Source organism: Ranitomeya imitator, chromosome 3 (assembly GCF_032444005.1).
Source record: "Ranitomeya imitator isolate aRanImi1 chromosome 3, aRanImi1.pri, whole genome shotgun sequence".
In the NCBI taxonomy this organism is placed as follows: Eukaryota; Metazoa; Chordata; class Amphibia; order Anura; family Dendrobatidae; genus Ranitomeya; species Ranitomeya imitator.
In genome coordinates, this window is record NC_091284.1 from 776,424,762 (window position 1) to 776,445,029 (window position 20,268).

A 20,268-nucleotide genomic window follows, 5' to 3' on the forward strand; every position below is an offset into this window, starting at 1 on the left:
CTACCTGACTCATATAGCTCGCTCATTCAGGACCACCAGAACTTGTGGCACAGAAAAATGTAAAGGTTGGCATCTTTGTAAAAGTACCTATGTTACTTCCGACTTAGAATTCTTTAGAAATCACATCATCCTCACTGTTCAAAGAGAAACCTACTTTGCAGAAATTCAATGTCTTATTAACAAAGCTCCAATACCAATGAGCAGCATATTGAGAAAACTCGACCCATTCATCGACAACAGAGGCCTGCTGAGAGTAGGAGGCCGACTCCAAGAAGCTGAAATGGAGTTTGTGGAGAAATTCCCTCTTATACTTCCCGGAAAATGTCATGTTGCCTACCTAATCGTACAACACTACCACAATCTGGTCAAACACCAAGGAAGACTATTTACAGAAGGAGCCATCAGAACTGCTGGCGTGTGGATTGTCGGTGCAAAGAAACTTATCAGTAGTGTCATCTACAAATGTATTACCTGTCGTAAGCTTCGTGGTTCGACTCAAACTCAAAAGATGGCTGACCTACCAGCAGATAGACTCAGCCCAGACCCTCCTTTTACCAGCGTTGGTCTCAATGTTTTTGGGCCTTGGTCAGTTGTTACACGTCGTACGAGAGGCAGCCAAGCCAATAGTAAACGTTGGGCAGTCATGTTCACTTGCATGTCAATCAGAGCCGTCCACATAGAGGACATCGAGTCCCTTAACACGTCAAGTTTCATCAATGCTTTAAGACGTTTTATTGCCATCCGTGGTCCTATCAAGCATATACGTTCAGACAGAGGTACTTATGGCGCAAACAATATTTGTCTACCCTGCAGCCACGGACGAAGTGGCAATCTACTAAACCTAATCTGAGCGTAGGTGACCTTGTTCTTGTGAAAGACTGTCAAATTCACCGGAACCAGTGGCCACTTGGTCTAGTTACACCAACATTCCCGAGCAAGGGTGGCAACGTCTGCAAAATTGAACTAAGGATGACCAAAGGGATTGAACCTAAGACATTTTTCAGACCGGTATCTGAACTGGTCCTATTGTTGCCTTCAGAAGAAAGGAGTAGTGACATCCGTTGATGTCAGACGGGGAGTGTTCTGTCTCTGCCATCTAATTTGTTACCTCTGATTATCTGTTTGCATAATTTGCAGTTTTCTCAGCCAGCATACAGCAACTGATATATTCATACCTTTATTTGTAGCGTTTTGGCTCCCTCTAGTGGTCAGAGTCATGTTCACACTTCTATTCCTGTTTTTTCTATTTTTTCCATGTCTGATTCTCTCCCTTTGCAAAGCATTTTGGTAGCTCAGCCTACATCTCCCTCCATTTTCTTTTCACTTCCTTCAGTCTGCTTTCAAGGAAAGACGCTTGCACATCATCCCCCTTGCGATTGCATTGCCGGTATGTCTTTATGCTTTCTGTAGATAATTTCTGCTCTACATTAGCCTAGCTTAGTCAGTTGTACTCCTAGTTCAGTTACTAGCTTTCTAAATGTTTATGCATAATGTACATCATGTGTAGTATGTATTTCTTCTATACCATGCACTGATTGTATGTATATCATTGTTCACAGTTTCACCGCATCAATATACCACTACGTTTAATAAAGCACAGACTCAACCACAGTCTCCTTATTGGACTCCAGTATAGCGGTTTAGCTGCCTGTATAGCTACATGAGTCTGCCTCATTTAGTGAGGACAGAACAAGGGTTAAAAAATGTAGGATCCAGAGAATCTTCTGATGTTGGTTCAAGAGACAGGGCTCAAACTTTTAGTGCAGATTGTTTTCAGCTTGTAGATGCCTAGCTTCCTTTGGTAGCGCTCTTGATCTAGTCCTCCCTAACCCTCCATTTTAAGTCACTGAAGAGCATCAGGCTTGCTGTGGGAAGGCCAAAGGGTCCCTGGGAGATTGATCTAAAGTGATTTTTTTAAAGGTGCCACTTGATGATTTGTGGCATGGAGAAAGGCTTAATCTAGGCTGTAGCTTTTGGTGTCCACCAGGCTGCTCTGGATCACTTGATGTGATGCAGAAATGGCTTCTCTTAACAATATTCCCCTTGACAGAGACAGGGGGGTCTTAAAAGGCAAATGGTGATTAATGGTCCACTGTGGTAGATGGCAAAACATCGAGGTTTGATTGTCAGAGCGCACACATCCAGCATATCACCTAGGTAGCGCTTGAATTTTCAGCCTACTTGTTTCCCACAACTCACTGAATTTGATTTGGTTTGTAGGTTGAGGCTGGTACTTTGTGCAGCTCTGGTGACACTAACATGGCAGCAGCACTAATGAGCCAGTGAGCTCTAAGAGGCACATAGCTATGTCCCCATCCAGCAATGCCAGATGTAGAGACTTTGATATTTTACTGCTTCTTCATAAGCACCCCAAAATTTGTCAGGAAACAGAGAAGTATTGCTGATGTGTCATGTGTGGATCCAATTACTGTATGCCTGTAATGAATACTTGGCAACTTTTGATGTACCTAATGGCAGTCAGGGTACCTCTGGCTAGCACATGGAGGGCTGTGCAGCCCTCAAAAGAAATGTCTCTCCACACCATTACTGACCCATTGCCAAACCAATCATGCTGGAGGATGTTGCAGGTAGCAGAACATTCTGCACAGCATCTCCAGACTCTGTCACATCTGTCACTCACATCTGTGCTCAGTGTGAACCTGCTGTCATCCGTGAAGAGTACAGGTTGCCTGTGTCGACATTGCCAATCTTAGTGTTCTCTGGCAAATGCCAATTGCCCTGCACAGTGTTGTGGGTGTCGGACTCTCATACCACCCTCATGGAGTCGGTTTCTGACAGTTTAAGCAGACACATAACTGTTAATTGCCTGCTGGAGGTCATTTTACAGGGCTCTGGCACTGCCCCTCCTGTTCCTCCTTGCACAAAGGAGAAGGTAGCAGTCCTGCTCCTGTGCTGTTTCCCTCCTACGGCCCACTCCACATCTCCTGGTGTACTGGCCTGTCTCCTGGTATCTGCTGCACGCTCCGGACACTGTGCTGGCCGACACAAATACCCTTCTTACAATAGGTCACTGATGTGCTATCCTGGATGAGCTGCACTACCTGATCAACTTCTGTGGGTTGTAGACACCGCCTCATGCTTCTGTACAGTATCTCTAGGGGTGAGAGCAATGTCAAAATCCAAAAGTGACCAAAACAACTGCCAAAAAGGATGAGAATAGAGAAATGGTCTTTGGTCACTCGTCGCAGAACCACCCCATTATAGGGGTTGTCTTGCTAATTACCTATAATTTCTACCTGTTGTCTATTCCATTTGCACTAACAGCAAGAGAAATTGATTCAAAATCGGTGTTGTTTCATAACTGGACAGGTTGAATTGATAGAAGTATGATTGACTTGGAGTTACATTATATACAGCTCTGGCCAAAATTAAGAGACCACTACAAAATTTTCAGTTTGTCTGATTTTTCTCTTTATAGGTATATTTTTGAGTAAATTGTTCTTTTATTCTATAAACTACTGAGAACATGTCTCAGAAGTTCCAAGCAATACATTTTGTATTTAGACAATTGATTTACGATACGAGATGGCTACTGGAAGCCTGTGCTTGCATTTCTTCTGCCGTTTGCTATCAGTGCGTCAAGAGTGGGAGAAGAGGGTTGCATTGACAATCCAACACATTGGGCAGCACTTTGAACACATCTTATAAGTGGTCATAAACTTGTAAATCAACAACAAAAAAAGAAAAAAGCAAGGGGGCGGCACCGCTGCCAAGATAAAACTGCAGACCACTAGTAACAACAGGTGCGGCTTCAAAGCCGGTATGACAAAATGCTATATTCCAAGATCACGGGTGCTGTTTCCAGAAGGAAGAAGTCCATCCACTAACACAATAGGAAAAAGAGAAAAGCACTCACCGATCTGAAAAATCCTTAGCGTTATTGAATCTTCATTAAAAAGAATCCATGGCTGGGAGAATGAGGGAAGGAGCTAATGCGAGCAGGTAAGAACGACGGCCGTTTCGCGCTATACCAGCGCTTCTATGGGTCAACACCTGGGAGGACATGACGCAAGGAGAAATACCCCAGCCAGAGCATACTCCTCCTCCTCAAAACGTCTCCCACGGATTAACGAGATATAAAACTTTTAAAATACAACAATCATAATACAAATAAAAACAAAATTACTTTGCGACCCTCAATCCCAAGTATCTTATTTCATATTGCACGTGGAGAACAAGTTTTTATATAATGCCAAATATCTCGGTATACCCACCGAGAAATACACAAGCGACTTACTACTAAAGAAATCTGACACCTACCTCAGAACCCCATAGAGGGGAGGATTTCTCATACCAGGTCATAAAAAGATCGACATGTCGACCCTGTCATTGAAAGCCAAAGGACCCATCGCATCCGTGCGCATGATCCATCTTGCTTCATGCCTCAAAAGAAGGTTATCCCAATTGCCGCCCTGCACTGCTAAACTTACTCTCTCAATCCCTGCAAATGTTAGGGCAGTGGGATCGCCTCCATGTACCTCTCTAAAATGCGTGATCAACCTGGGAACCCCTTTTCCTGAAGTAATCGATTTGTAGTGTTCACGAAAACGGACATGTAGCAGACGAATCCTTTTTCCAATATAAAAATATCTACACGGGTAGAATAATACATATACTACGTGATCTGTTTTACATGTAATCAACTCTGAGACCGAATGTTGTATGCTTCCTATGTGTAGTACACGATCCGTGAGATGATATTTGCAGAAGGGACAATAACCACACTTGTAATTGCCTTTCAGAATCCCTGCACTCAGCCAGTTCTTATCCTGTCTCACAATGCGATTTTTCACCAACTTATCCCTCAATCTGGTACTATGTCTATTCGAAATTAAGGGACCTTTAGCTACAATATCCGCTATATCTTTCTCCTGTTCTAAAATATGCCAGTTCTTTCTTATAGATGACCGTATCTGCTAATCCATAGCACTATACTTGAAACAAAAAGTAATCCTTTTATCATTCTTCTTCTTTTTCAAAACGCCACCCCCCAATACTGCCACAGTGTTTGTTGTATTCTCCTTGACTTTCTCAAATGCTGCCACCAAAAGGGACTCTGGGTACCCTCTTTGTTCAAATCTCTCATGTAGTTCAGCAGACTACCTCAAAAAACCCTCAACTGTATTATTAAACCTCCTAACTTCAAGAATTGGCTATATGGTAATGAATGCTTAATGTGCCTTGGGTGAAAGCTGTCATAATGTAACATCGCAATGGTCACTGTGGATTTGTGGTGCAATGCAGTGTAGACCGAACCTTCTCTAACCTCCACCAGTACATCAAGAAACTCGAGGCGCTCACCTCCATACACAGCTGTAAATGCCATATTCATAGTATTACCCCGATTGAGCTGCAAGACAAAATCATGAAATGTGTCAGCAGACCCATTCCACACAATGAATATGTCATCAACATATCTTAGATATAATTTGATATGTCTCAAAAAAGGGTTATCTGTGGAATAGATATATCTCTCCTCGAAAAGACCTAAGAATAAGTTGCCGAAACTACATGCTGCCGGAGTCCCCATCGCTGTACCAACCTCTTGCTGGTACCAAGCATCCATAAACATGAATGCATTATGGGTGAGTATAAAACTCAACCCCTCACAAAATCAGTGAAATTGTGCTTCTCCCAGTGGTGTTCAATATCCGTTCCACCACCTCAACCCCTAATTTCTGCGGGATCTTAGTGTATAAACTTTCAACATCGATCGATGCCAGAGAGAAACTGGGCTGCCACACAAATTGTTGAACATTCCGTAAAAAATCATTCGTATCTTTAAGGTATGAAGGTATATCTTTTAGTAAGGGGCGTAATAACCAATCAATATACCGGGATAACGGCTCTGTAAGGGAACCTACCCCAGAGACGATAGCGCTTCCAGGTGGGCGCTCCACAGACTTAGGCACCTTTGGAATATGATACCAGTGTGGTCTGGTTGGGAACTCCGGCAACAGACTCTCTGCCTTCTTGTGTGAAATAACACACAAATCAACATACTTTCTCAAATAGGATCTCAACTCATTCTTATATCCATACCCAGGGTCTTTGCGTAATGGTCTATAGGTACTGACATCCGACAACTGTCTCAAAGCCTCAGCTATATAGAGGGGTCTAGGGAGTAATACAACTTTACCCCCCTTGTCAGCAGGTCTAATCAGTGTATCTGCCCAGCTTATGATCTCTGACATGGCTTTCATTTGTAAAGTTGTCAAATTAGAAGGAGTTTTCCGATAGATGAGGGCTTCAATATCCTTAATTGCTTGCGCCTCAAAAAGGTTGATAAGATTGCCTGGCGACACTGGGGGCATGTAAGTGGATGGCACACCCCCATAAAGGGGGATGATGCCTCCACCTCCCAGTCCCCAGTCCCCAACAGCTCTTACCTGCTCGCATTAGCTCCTTCCCTCACTCTCCCGGCCATGGATTCTTTTTAATGAAGATTCAATAAAGCTAAGGATTTTTCAGATCGGTGAGTGCTTTTCTCTTTATCCTATTTTGTTAGTGGATAAACTTGTAAATAACTCATGAAAGAATAAAGTTATGTTAAAAACCAAACACACCATTGTTATTCTTGTGAAATTCTCAGTATGTTTGATGTGTCACATGACTGTTATGGACCTGGTGGTTAGGAGTACCCGGCACGACCTGATAGTTAAACTCACACAGGACAAGCTCTGGGATGTGGGAGCTCTGCTGACCGCAACCCCTAATCCTATCACAACAACTATAAATAGCCGTGGAACGTTCCTGACACTCCCTAGACGCCTCTTCACAGCCTCAGAGCTAGCTAGCCCTAGAGATAGAAAATAAAGCCTAGCTTGCCTCAGAGAAATTCCCCAAAGGAAAAGGCAGCCCCCCACATATATTGACTGTGAGTAAAGATGAAAGTCACAAACGCAGAAATGAAACAGGTTTCAGCAAAGGGAGGCCAGACTTACTAAACAGACAGAGGATAGGAAAGGTATCTTTGCGGTCAGCACAAAAAACTACAAAAGACCACGCAGAGTGTGCAAAAAAGACCTCCGCACCGACTAACGGTGCGGAGATGCCACTCTGCATCCCAGAGCTTCCAGCTAGCAAGGCAAAATCATGATATCCAGCTGGACAAGGAAACAATGTACAAATAATAACTAGCAGGAACTTAGCTTCTGCTGGAGTAGACAGGTCACCAGAAAGATCCAAGAGCGAACTGAACCAATGCAGGAACATTGACAGCTGGCATGGAGTAACGATCTGAGTGGAGTTAAATAGAGCAGCCAACCAAAGGATAAACCACGTCACCTGTGTAAGGAACCTCAGAAGCAGCAGCTCCACTCACAGCCACCAGAGGGAGTCCATGGACAGAACTCGCCGAAGTACCATTCACGACCACAGGAGGGAGTTCGACAACAGAATTCACAACAGTACCCCCCCCTTGAGGAGGGGTCACCGAACCCTCACCAGAGCCCCCAGGCCGATCAGGATGAGCCAAATGAAAGGCACAAACTAGATCGGCAGCATGAACATCAGAGGCAAAAACCCAGGAATTATCTTCCTGACCATAACCCTTCTGTTATGTAGGCAATCCAGTGACACAGTGTGCCAGCAATAAGAGCACATACAGTGATCTGACAATAACCCAAAAACAATAGAACGAGCTCTGAGACGTGGAATCTCTGTAGACCGCAATACCTGAACCTGTCCTAAACACAACTAAAGGCAGCTGTGGATTGCGCCTGACACTACCTATGCAACTCGGCACAGCCTGAGGAGCTGACTAGCCTGAAGATAGAAAAACAAGCCTGACTTGCCTCAGAGAAATACCCCAAAGGAAAAGGCAGCCCCCCACATATAATGACTGTTAGCAAGATGAAAAGACAAACGTAGGGATGAAATAGATTCAGCAAAGTGAGGCCCGATATTCTAGATAGAGTGAGGATAGCAAAGAGAACTTTGCAGTCTACAAAAAACCCTAAAGCAAAAAACCACGCAAAGGGTGCAAAAAGACCCACCGTGCCGAACTAACGGCACGGCGGTACACCCTTTGCGTCTCAGAGCTTCCAGCAAAACGAATTGACAAGCTGGACAGAAAAAGTAGCAACAAAAAGCAAAGAAGCACTTATCTAAGCAGAGCAGCAGGCCACAGGAAAGATCCAGAAGCTCAGATCCAACACTGGAACATTGACAAGGAGCAAGGAAGACAGAATCAGGCGGAGTTAAATAACAAAGCAGCCAACGAGCTCACCAGAACACCTGAGGGAGGAAGCTCAGAAGCTGCAGTACCACTTGTGACCACAGGAGTGAATTCAGCCACAGAATTCACAACAGTACCCCCCCCTTGAGGAGGGGTCACCGAACCCTCACCAGAGCCCCCAGGCCGACCAGGATGAACCACATGAAAGGCACGAACAAGATCTGGAGCATGGACATCAGAGGCAAAAACCCAGGAATTATCTTCCTGAGCATAACCTTCCATTTAACCAGATACTGGAGTTTCCGTCTAGAAAGACGAGAATCCAAAATTTTCTCCACAATATACTCCAATTCCCCCTCCACCAAAACCGGGGCAGGAGGCTCAACAGATGGAAACATAGGTGCCACGTATCTCCGCAACAACGACCTATGGAATACATTATGTATGGAAAAGGAGTCTGGGAGGGTCAGACGAAAAGACACAGGATTGAGAATCTCAGAAATCCTATACGGACCAATAAAACGAGGTTTAAATTTAGGAGAGGAAACCTTCATAGGAATTTGACGAGAAGATAACCAAACCAGATCCCCAACACGAAGTCGGGGACCCACACGGCGTCTACGATTAGCGAAAAGTTGAGCCTTCTCCTGGGACAAGGTCAAATTGTTCACTACCTGAGTCCAGATCTGCTGCAACCTGTCCACCACAGAATCCACACCAGGACAGTCCGAAGACTCAACCTGTCCTGAAGAGAAACGAGGATGGAACCCAGAATTGCAGAAAAATGGAGAGACCAAGGTAGCCGAGCTGGCCCGATTATTAAGGGCGAACTCAGCCAACGGCAAAAAGGACACCCAATCATCCTGGTCTTCAGAAACAAAACATCTCAGATATGTTTCCAAGGTCTGATTGGTTCGTTCGGTCTGGCCATTAGTCTGAGGATGGAAAGCCGAGGAAAAAGATAGGTCAATGCCCATCCTACCACAAAAGGCTCGCCAAAATCTTGAAACAAACTGGGAACCTCTGTCAGAAACATTATTCTCAGGAATGCCATGCAAACGAACCACATGCTGGAAGAACAAAGGCACCAAATCAGAGGAGGAAGGCAATTTAACCAAGGGCACCAGATGGACCATTTTAGAAAAGCGATCACAGACCACCCATATGACTGACATCTTTTGAGAAACGGGAAGGTCAGAAATGAAATCCATCGAAATATGTGTCCAAGGCCTCTTTGGGACCGGCAAGGGCAAAAGCAACCCACTGGCTCGTGAACAGCAGGGCTTAGCCCTAGCACAAATCCCACAGGACTGCACAAAAGTACGTACATCCCGTGACAGAGATGGCCACCAGAAGGATCTAGCCACTAACTCTCTGGTACCAAAGATTCCAGGATGACCAGCCAACACCGAACAATGAAGTTCAGAGATAACTTTACTAGTCCACCTATCAGGGACGAACAGTTTCTCCGCCGGACAACGATCAGGTTTATTCGCCTGAAATTTTTGCAACACTCGCCGCAAATCAGGGGAGATGGCAGACACAATGACTCCTTCCTTGAGGATACTCGCCGGCTCAGATGAACCCGGAGAGTCGGGCACAAAACTCCTAGACAGAGCATCCGCCTTCACATTTTTAGAGCCCGGAAGGTACGAAATCACAAAATCGAAGCGGGCAAAAAAAAACGACCAACAGGCCTGTCTAGGATTCAAGCGCTTGGCAGACTCGAGATAAGTAAGGTTCTTATGATCAGTCAATACCACCACGCGATGCTTAGCTCCTTCAAGCCAATGACGCCATTCCTCGAATGCCCACTTCATGGCCAGCAACTCTCGGTTGCCCACATCATAATTACGCTCAGCAGCCGAAAACTTCCTGGAAAAGAAAGCACATGGTTTCAACACTGAGCAACCAGAACCTCTCTGTGACAAAACCGCCCCTGCTCCAATCTCAGAAGCATCAACCTCGACCTGGAACGGAAGAGAAACATCTGGTTGACACAACACAGGGGCAGAACAAAAACGATGCTTCAACTCCTGAAAAGCTTCCACAGCAGCAGAAGACCAATTAACCAAATCAGCACCCTTCTTGGTCAAATCGGTCAATGGTTTGGCAATGCTAGAAAAATTACAGATGAAGCGACGATAAAAATTAGCAAAGCCCAGGAATTTTTGCAGACTTTTCAGAGATGTCGGCTGAGTCCAATCCTGGATGGCTTGGACCTTAACCGGATCCATCTCGATAGTAGAAGGGGAAAAGATGAACCCCAAAAATGAAACTTTCTGCACACCGAAGAGACACTTTGATCCCTTCACAAACAAAGAATTAGCACGCAGGACCTGGAAAACCATTCTGACCTGCTTCACATGAGACTCCCAATCATCCGAGAAGATCAAAATGTCATCTAAGTACACAATCAGGAATTTATCCAGATACTCATGGAAGATGTCATGCATAAAAGACTGAAACACAGATGGAGCATTGGCAAGTCCGAACGGCATCACTAGATACTCAAAATGACCCTCGGGCGTATTAAATGCAGTTTTCCATTCATCTCCTTGCCTGATTCTCACCAGATTATACGCACCACGAAGATCTATCTTAGTGAACCAACTAGCCCCCTTAATCCGAGCAAACAAGTCAGATAACAATGGCAAGGGATACTGAAATTTAACAGTGATCTTATTTAGAAGGCGGTAATCAATACACGGTCTCAGCGAACCATCCTTCTTGGCTACAAAAAAGAACCCTGCTCCCAGTGGTGATGACGATGGGCGAATATGTCCCTTCTCCAGGGATTCCTTCACATAACTGCGCATAGCGGCGTGTTCAGGCACGGATAAATTAAATAATCGACCTTTAGGGAATTTACTACCAGGAATCAAATTGATAGCACAATCACAATCCCTATGCGGAGGTAGGGCTTCGGACTTGGGCTCTTCAAATACATCCTGATGATCAGACAAGAACTCTGGGACCTCAGAATGAGTGGATGACGAAATAGACAAAAATGGAACATCACCATGTACCCCCTGACAACCCCAGCTGGATACCGACATAGAGTTCCAATCCAATACTGGATTATGGGTTTGCAGCCATGGCAACCCCAACACGACCACATCATGCAGATTATGTAGCACCAGAAAGCGAATAACTTCCTGATGTGCAGGAGCCATGCACATGGTCAGCTGGGTCCAGTACTGAGGTTTATTCTTGGCCAAAGGTGTAGCATCAATTCCTCTCAACGGAATAGGACACCGCAAAGGCTCCAAGAAAAACCCACAACGTTTAGCATAATCCAAATCCATCAGATTCAGGGCAGCGCCTGAATCCACAAACGCCATGACAGAACACGATGACAAAGAGCATATCAAGGTAATGGACAGAAGGAATTTGGATTGTACAGTACCAATGACGGCAGACCTATCGAACCGCTTAGTGCGCTTAGGACAATCAGAAATAGCATGAGTGGAATCACCACAGTAGAAACACAGACCATTCAGACGTCTGTGTTCTTGCCGTTCAACTCTGGTCATAGTCCTATCGCACTGCATAGGCTCAGGTTTAATCTTAGACAATACCGCCAAATGGTGCACAGATTTACGCTCGCGCAAGCGTCGACCGATCTGAATGGCCAAAGACATAGACTCATTCAAACCAGCAGGCATAGGAAAACCCACCATGACATCCTTAAGAGCCTCAGAGAGACCCTTTCTGAACAAAGCTGCCAGCGCAGATTCATTCCACAGAGTGAGTACTGACCACTTCCTAAATTTCTGACAATATACTTCTATATCATCCTGACCCTGGCACAAAGCCAGCAAATTTTTCTCAGCCTGATCCACTGAATTAGGCTCATCGTAAAGTAATCCGAGCGCCAGGAAAAACGCATTGACATTACTCAATGCAGGGTCTCCTGGCGCAAGAGAAAATGCCCAGTCCTGAGGGTCGCCGCGCAAAAAAGAAATAATAATCAAAACCTGTTGAATAGGATTACCAGAAGAATGAGGTTTCAAGGCCAGAAATAGCTTACAATTATTTTTGAAATTAAGAAACTTAGTTCTATCACCAAAAAAACAAATCAGGAATAGGAATTCTTGGTTCTAACATAGATTTCTGATCAATAGTATCTTGAATCCTTTGTACATTTGTAACGAGATTATCCATTGAAGAGCACAGACCCTGAAAATCCATGTCCACACCTGTGTCCTGAAACACCCAAATGTCTAGGGGAAAAAAAAGACTGAACACAGAGCTGAGAAAAAAAAATGATGTCAGAACTTCTTTTTTCCCTCTATTGAGAATCATTAGGTTGGCTCCTCGTACTGTTATGTAGGCAATCCAGTGACACAGTGTGCCAGCAATAAGAGCACATACAGTGATCTGACAATAACCCAAAAACAATAGAACGAGCTCTGAGACGTGGAATCTCTGTAGACCGCAATACCTGAACCTGTCCTAAACACAACTAAAGGCAGCTGTGGATTGCGCCTGACACTACCTATGCAACTCGGCACAGCCTGAGGAGCTGACTAGCCTGAAGATAGAAAAACAAGCCTGACTTGCCTCAGAGAAATACCCCAAAGGAAAAGGCAGCCCCCCACATATAATGACTGTTAGCAAGATGAAAAGACAAACGTAGGGATGAAATAGATTCAGCAAAGTGAGGCCCGATATTCTAGATAGAGCGAGGATAGCAAAGAGAACTTTGCAGTCTACAAAAAACCCTAAAGCAAAAAACCACGCAAAGGGGGCAAAAAGACCCACCGTGCCGAACTAACGGCACGGCGGTACACCCTTTGCGTCTCAGAGCTTCCAGCAAAACGAATTGACAAGCTGGACAGAAAAAGTAGCAACAAAAAGCAAAGAAGCACTTATCTAAGCAGAGCAGCAGGCCACAGGAAAGATCCAGAAGCTCAGATCCAACACTGGAACATTGACAAGGAGCAAGGAAGACAGAATCAGGCGGAGTTAAATAACAAAGCAGCCAACGAGCTCACCAGAACACCTGAGGGAGGAAGCTCAGAAGCTGCAGTACCACTTGTGACCACAGGAGTGAATTCAGCCACAGAATTCACAACACCCTTCCACTTGACCAGGTACTGGAGTTTCCGTCTCGAAACACGAGAATCCAAAATCTTCTCCACCACATACTCCAACTCCCCCTTGACCAACACCGGCGCAGGAGGATCAACGGAGGGAACCATAGGCGCCACGTATCTCCGCAACAACGACCTATGGAACACATTATGGATGGCAAAAGAAGCTGGAAGGTCCAAACGAAATGACACAGGATTAAGAACTTCAGAAATCTTATATGGCCCAATGAAATGAGGCTTAAACTTAGGAGAGGAAACCTTCATAGGAACATGACGAGATGACAACCAAACCAAATCCCCAACACGAAGTCGGGGACGAACACAGCGCCGGCGGTTAGCGAAACGTTGAGCCTTCTCCTGGGACAATGTCAAATTGTCCACCACATGAGTCCAAATCTGCTGCAACCTGTCCACCACGGTATCCACTCCAGGACAGTCCGAAGGCTCGACCTGCCCTGAAGAGAAACGAGGATGGAACCCAGAATTACAGAAAAAAGGAGAAACCAAAGTAGCTGAGCTGGCCCGATTATTAAGGGCGAACTCAGCCAAAGGCAAGAAGGACACCCAATCATCCTGATCAGCAGAAGCAAAGCATCTCAGATATGTTTCCAAAGTCTGATTAGTTCGTTCGGTTTGGCCATTAGTCTGAGGATGGAAAGCCGAAGAAAAAGACAAATCAATGCCCATCTTAGCACAAAAGGACCGCCAAAACCTCGAAACAAACTGGGAACCTCTGTCCGAGACGATGTTCTCCGGAATGCCATGCAAACGAACCACATGCTGGAAAAACAATGGCACCAAATCAGAGGAGGAAGGCAATTTAGACAAGGGTACCAAATGGACCATCTTAGAGAAGCGATCACAAACCACCCAAATGACCGACATCCTTTGAGAAACAGGGAGATCAGAAATAAAATCCATGGAAATATGCGTCCAGGGCCTCTTCGGGACCGGCAAGGGCAAAAGCAACCCACTGGCACGAGAACAGCAGGGCTTAGCACGAGCACAAGTCCCACAGGACTGCACAAAAGAACGCACATCCCGTGACAAAGAAGGCCACCAAAAGGATCTAGCCACCAAATCTCTGGTACCAAAGATTCCAGGATGACCAGCCAACACCGAACAATGAACCTCAGAGATAACTCTACTAGTCCATCTATCAGGGACAAACAGTTTCTCCGTTGGACAACGGTCAGGTCTATCCGCCTGAAACTTCTGCAGCACGCGCCGCAAATCAGGGGAGATGGCAGACAAAATTACCCCCTCTTTAAGAATACCCGCCGGCTCCGGAACACCCGGAGAGTCAGGCACAAAACTCCTTGACAGGGCATCAGCCTTCACATTCTTAGATCCCGGAAGGTATGAAACCACAAAATCAAAATGGGAGAAAAAGAGCGACCATCGAGCCTGTCTAGGATTCAACCGTTTGGCAGACTCGAGATAAGTCAAATTCTTGTGATCCGTCAAGACCACCACGCGATGTTTAGCTCCTTCAAGTCAATGTCGCCACTCCTCGAATGCCCACTTCATGGCCAACAACTCTCGATTACCAACATCATAATTGCGCTCAGCAGGCGAGAATTTTCTAGAAAAGAAGGCACATGGTTTCATCACCGAGCCATCAGAACTTCTTTGCGACAAAACAGCCCCTGCTCCAATCTCAGAAGCATCAACCTCGACCTGAAACGGGAGCGAAACATCTGGCTGGCACAACACAGGGGCAGAAGAAAAACGACGCTTCAACTCCTGAAAAGCCTCTACAGCCGCAGAGGACCAATTGACCACATCAGCACCTTTCTTGGTCAAATCAGTCAACGGTTTAGCAATACTAGAAAAATTAGCGATGAAGCGACGGTAAAAATTAGCAAAGCCCAGGAACTTCTGCAGGCTCTTCACAGATGTCGGCTGAGTCCAATCATAAATGGCCTGAACTTTAACAGGGTCCATCTCGATAGTAGAAGGGGAAAAAATGAAACCCAAAAATGAAACCTTCTGAAATCCAAAGAGACACTTTCACCCCTTCACAAACAAGGAATTCGCACGAAGGACCTGGAACACCATTCTGACCTGCTTCACATGAGAGTCCCAATCATCCGAAAAGACCAAAATGTCATCCAAATATACAATCATGAATCTATCCAGGTACTCTCGGAAGATGTCATGCATAGAGGACTGAAACACAGATGGAGCATTAGAAAGCCCGAATGGCATAACCAGGTACTCAAAATGGCCCTCGGGCGTATTAAATGCTGTTTTCCATTCATCGCCCTGTTTAATTCGCACAAGATTATACGCCCCTCGAAGATCTATCTTGGTGAACCAACTAGCCCCCTTAATCCCAGCAAACAAATCAGACAGCAGCGGCAAAGGATACTGAAATTTGACTGTGATCTTATTAAGAAGGCGGTAATCAATACAAGGTCTCAAAGAGCCATCCTTCTTGGCCACAAAAAAGAACCCTGCTCCCAATGGTGACGACGACGGGCAAATATGACCCTTCTCCAAGGATTCCTTTATATAACTCCGCATAGCGGCGTGCTCTGGCACAGACAAATTAAACAGTCAGCCCTTAGGAAACTTACTACCAGGAATCAAATTAATAGCACAATCGCAATCCCTATGAGGAGGTAGGGCACCGGATTTGGGCTCTTCAAATACATCCCGGTAATCTGATAAAAACTCAGGGACTTCAGAAGGAGTGGAAGGCGAAATTGACAACAATGGAACATCACCATGTACCCCCTGACAACCCCAGCCGGACACAGACATAGATTTCCAATCCAACACTGGATTATGGACCTGCAGCCATGGCAACCCCAAAACGACCACATCATGCAGATTATGCAACACCAAAAAGCGATGTGCAGGAGCCATGCACATGGTCAATTGAGTCCAGTACTGAGGCTTATTCTTGGCCAAAGGCGTAGCATCAATTCCTCTCAATGGAATAGGATACTGCAAGGGCTCCAAGAAAAAACCACAGTGCCTGGCAAACTCCAAGTCCATCAAATTCAGGGCAGCGCCTGAATCCACAAATGCCATAACAGAATAGGACGACAGAGAGCAAATCAGAGTAACGGACAAAAGAAATTTAGACTGTACCGTACCAATGGTGGCAGACCTAGCGAACCGCTTAGTGCGCTTAGGACAATCGGAGATAGCATGAGTGGAGTCACCACAGTAAAAACACAGCCCATTCCGACGTCTGTGTTCCTGCCGTTCAGCTCTGGTCAAAGTCCTATCACACTGCATAGGCTCAGGCCTATGCTCAGAGAATACCGCCAAATGGTGCACAGCTTTGCGCTCACGCAAGCGCCGATCGATCTGAATGGCCAAGGACATAGACTCATTCAGACCAGCAGCCGTGGGAAATCCTACCATGACATCCTTAAGGGCTTCAGAAAGACCCTTTCTGAAAATTGCAGCCAGGGCACACTCATTCCACTGAGTAAGCACAGACCACTTTCTAAACTTCTGACACCTCTGCTTCATCCTGACCCTGACACAAAGCCAGCAAGATTTTCTCTGCCTGATCCACTGAATTTGGTTCATCATAAAGCAATCCAAGCGCCAGAAAAAACGCATCAACATCACGCAATGCAGGATCTCCTGGCGCAAGGGAAAATGCCCAGTCTTGAGGGTCACCATGCAACAAAGAAATAATGATTTTTACTTGTTGAACGGGGTCACCAGAGGAGCGGGGTTTCAAAGCTAGAAACAGTTTAGAATTATTTTTGAAATTCAGGAACTTAGATCTATCCCCAGAAAATAAATCAGGAATAGGAATTCTAGGCTCTAACATCGGATTCTGAACCACAAAATCTTGAATGTTTTGTACCCTTGCAGTGAGATGATCCACACAAGAGGACAGACCTTGAATGTCCATATCTACACCTGTGTCCTGAACCACCCAAAGGTTTAGGGGAAAAGGAAGACAAAACACAGTGCAAAGAAAAATATATGGTCTCAGAACTTCTCTTATCCCTCTATTGAGATGCATTAATACTTTGGGCCAGCTGTACTGTTATGGACCTGGTGGTTAGGAGCACCCGGCACGACCTGATAGTTAAACTCACACAGGACAAGATCTGGGATGTGGGAGCTCTGCTGACCGCAACCCCTAATCCTATCACAACAACTAGAAATAGCCGTGGAGCGTTCCTGACACTCCCTAGACGCCTCTTCACAGCCTCAGAGCTAGCTAGCCCTAGAGATAGAAAATAAAACCTAGCTTGCCTCAGAGAAATTCCCCTAAGGAAAAGGCAGCCCCTCACATATATTGACTGTGAGTAAAGATGAAAGTCACAAACGCAGAAATGAAACAGGTTTCAGCAAAGGGAGGCCAGACTTACTAAACAGACAGAGGATAGGAAAGGTATCTTTGCGGTCAGCACAAAAAACTACAAAAGACCACGCAGAGTGTGCAAAAAGACCTCCGCACCGACTAACGGTGCAGAGATTCCTCTCTGCATCCCAGAGCTTCCAGCTAGCAAGGCAAAATCATGATATCCAGCTGGACAAGGAAACAATGAACAAATAATAACTAGCAGGAACTTAGCTTCTGCTGGAATAGACAGGTCACCAGAAAGATCCAAGAGCGAACTGAACCAATGCAGGAACATTGACAGCTGGCATGGAGTAACGATCTGAGTGGAGTTAAATAGAGCAGCCAACCAAAGGATAAACCACGTCACCTGTGTAAGGAACCTCAGAAGCAGCAGCTCCACTCACAGCCACCAGAGGGAGTCCATGGACAGAACTCGCCAAAGTACCATTCACGACCACAGGAGGGAGTTCGACAACAGAATTCACAACACATGACCCTCTTCCCATTGGAAAAAATAAAGTTGGATCCAAAATGGCCGACTTCAAAATGGCTGCCATGGTTACCACCCATCTTGAAAAGTTTCCCCCCTCCCATATACTAATGTGCCAAAACAGGACGTTGATTTCACCAAACCATTCCCATTTTATTTAGGTGTATCCATATAAATGGCCAACCCTATACAATACTAATCATTAATTTAAAAAAAACGCAATACTAATATCACCATAAGTACCATGTACACAGGATATCTGTGCTTAGTATGCAGTGTCCGTGTACAGATAATTGTTGTGAATTCTGCTTTTGGGCTCCCTCCTGTGGTTGTACATGGTAATGCAGTTGTGCCTGGACTGCAGGATTGGACAGGTGTATCTGCTAATTGCAAGGCTAACTGGGGTATTTAGCTTTGCAGGCCTCTTTAGTCCCTGCCAGTTGTCAATGTTTCTTGTGAAGTGTTGGATCACTTTCTGGCTTCTCCTGCTCGCTGCCAATTCCAGCAAAGATAAGTGTTTGTTTTTTGTTTCTGTGGCACACTGCCGGTGTGCTTGTTTCAGTTTTATTCCTGCTCTGATTGTAGGATTCACTGTAGTTGCAGATATATGCTCCTGCATCTTTAGTAAATGTAGGAAGTTTTGGTATATTCTGCTGTGGATGTTTTGAAGGGTTTTTTACTGACCGCACAGAACTCTGTCCTATCCTGTCCTATCTAGCTAGAGTGGCCTCCTGTGCTAATCCTGTTTTTCTGCCTGTGTATGTTTTTTCCTCTCCGACTCACCGCCAATATTTGTGGGGGGCTGTCTATCCTTTGGGGATTTTCTCTGAGGCAAGATAGTATTCCTATTTCCATCTTTAGGGGTATTTAGTTCTCCGGCTGTGACGAGGTGTCTAGGTGTGTTAGGTACACTCCACGGCTACTTCTAGTTGCGGTGTTAAGTTCAGGATTGCGGTCAGTACAGTGGCCACTATCTCCAGTGAAAGTTCTCATGCAGTTCCTAGGTCACCGGATCATAACAGTACAACTGGCCAACAATGAGTTAATTGCATCTCAGAAGAAGGGAGGAAAGGTTTTGAGCCATTTTTTTTTTCTCAGCCTGTTTTGTCTTCTCCTCCCTCTTAATCTCTGGGTGGCTGAGGAACCTAGTACTAACATGAATGTTCAGGAGTTAGTTTCTCGTGTGGATCAGCTTGCTGCTAGGGTACAGGGTATTTCGGATTATATTGCTCAGACTCCTGCTTTAGAACCTAAGATTCCCACTCCTGATTTATTTTTTGGTGACAGATCCAAATTTTTGAGATTCAAAAATAACTGTAAACTGTTTTTTGCATTGAGACCCCGGTCCTCTGGTGATCCCATTCAGCAGGTTAAAATCATCATATCCCTGCTGCGTGGTGACCCACAGGATTGGGCATTTTCCCTGGAATCTGGCAATCCTGCTTTGCTTAATGTTGATTCTTTCTTTCAAGCATTGGGGTTATTGTATGATGAGCCTAATTCTGTGGATCAAGCTGAGAAGACCTTGTTGGCCCTATCTCAGGGGCAAGAGGCGGCTGAATTGTATTGCCAGAAATTCAGAAAATGGTCTGTGCTGACTAAATGGAATGATGATGCTTTGGCGGCAATTTTCAGAAAGGGTCTTTCTGAATCTGTTAAGGATGTTATGGTGGGGTTTCCCACACCCTCCAATCTGAGTGATTCTATGTCTTTGGCCATTCAGATTGACCGGCGCTTGCGGGAACGCAGAACTGTGCGCGCTATGGCGTTATCCTCAGAGCAAATTTCTGAGCATATGCATTGTGATAGGATTCTGTCTAAAATGGAACGACAAGGTTTCAGACGTCTCAACAAGTTGTGTTTTTATTGTGGCGACGCTTCTCCTGTCATTTCTGTCTGCCCTAAGCTGACAAAAAGGATCGCCAGTTCATTTACCATCAGTATTGTACAACCTAAATTTCTGTTATGGATTCAGGCTCCGCCTTGAATTTGATGGACTTTGACTTTGCCAGGCGTTGTGGTTTTCCCTTGCAGCCTTTGCAGAATCCTATTCCTTTAAGGGGCATTGATGCTACACCCTTGGCTAAAGATAAGCCCCAGTTTTGGATACAGGTGACCATGCGCATGGCGCCAGCCCACCAGGAAGATTGTC